The sequence below is a fragment of the Sus scrofa genome, chromosome 12, assembly GCF_000003025.6.
Source record: "Sus scrofa isolate TJ Tabasco breed Duroc chromosome 12, Sscrofa11.1, whole genome shotgun sequence".
Lineage (NCBI taxonomy): Eukaryota > Metazoa > Chordata > Mammalia > Artiodactyla > Suidae > Sus > Sus scrofa.
The window spans coordinates 49,950,669-49,952,165 of record NC_010454.4 but is presented as its reverse complement, the minus strand read 5'-3'; positions in this window follow the sequence as shown (position 1 = coordinate 49,952,165).

Genomic DNA, 1,497 nt, shown 5'->3' with positions numbered 1-1,497 from the left:
TTCTCAAGCCAGGGATTGAACGCTCACCACAGCCGCAACCTGAGCTGCTACAGTGACACCGCCAGATCCTTAACGTGCTGTGCCACAAGGGAACTCTTGGACCAACATCTTTTAAGCACCTACATGGTGTGTCAGGCTCTGTGCTAGATGAATCAGGCACAGTCCTTGCTCTCAAGGAGCTCCCAGCCCAGAGGCAGAACAGGCAGGTAGGTGAGCAGATTCTCATCTCTAGGAAGTCCCTCAGAGGGACTACTCACCTATGCTGGGCTGCAAGACAGTTATAGGGAAGGGTTTCTGGCAGAAGGGGCATTTAACCAACCCTGAAAGGAGTTAGACGGGCAGGCAGTTAGGACTGAGGTGATGGAGGCCTCGTTAGCCTTATTTTCTGGGTACTGATGAGCCATGCAAAATTCCTAATCAGGAGGAGACTAGTTGGACTTGTGTTTCTGAAACACTGTTCTTCTTGCTGTCAGATGGAGAAAAGCAAGTGGGTGGGGGTGGGTGGGGCAGGGTGATGAGGCTGGTTGGGGATGGGAGGCCAATGAGGAGGTTGCTGTGGCAATTCAGGTACAAGAAGATAGGGAAGGGCAGAGAAGCAGAGAGAAGTGGATGGATTCCAGAGATATTTCAGAAGTAGCTTGGGCAGGGCTTGGTGACCTACTGGTTGGAACAGGAAAGGAACAGGCTGATGACTCCCAGGTTTCTGGCCCCAGATTGAGATAGGGACTTGAGAGGAGTGATATGGGGCTCTATCCTGGACAGGTGGTGGGCTGAGGTGCCAGAGGATACACAAGTGTGACAGAATTGAACCTTGTTGATTGAGCTCTTCAGGGGGAGAGGTGAGGGGCAGAGTCCCCAGGAACAGCCCCCATGAAGGTCAAGACATCCTACTGTCCCCTCCACGCCTCCTGCCCTAGCTAGGACTTTCCTGTCGCCTGCTCACAGAGCCCTTCCCCAAACACGATTCAGACTAAGACCCCAGCATTCTGTTAAAACTGCTTCCAGTCTCCCCTCCTCGCCACCCCCCCACGGAAACCTAAACTCCTGACTCTACCGTTCAAGGCCTTTCGACCTGGCCCTTGGCCTGGGCCTCATCCTGATACTGATCTTGCTTTGTCCCTCCCCTAATACTCTATGCGCGTCATCCGCGCCCCCCACCCCGGGGTGGAGGCGGGGGTTGGTGCGCTCTTGCCCCTGCCAGGTCGAGACGGTTGGGGGACAAAGGATTTGGGGGCGAGGTAAGCACCTGTACCCTCCAGGCCCCGCCGAAGGACCGAGGCTTGGCCCTGCTGGGATTTCGGGGACCCCAGGCAGCCGGCGGCCGGGCGACGGGGGCGTGACTAGGCCGGTCCCGCCGCAGGGGGAGGTACTCCTCCCGAGCCACCGCCCGCCGCGGCCCCTCCCCTCCTGGAGCCCGAGGGTAGTTCTGGGCTCTGATTGGGCGGCGCCGGAGAGGGGCCGCGCGGCCCGGCCAATGAGCGCGCGCCGGACGCGGCA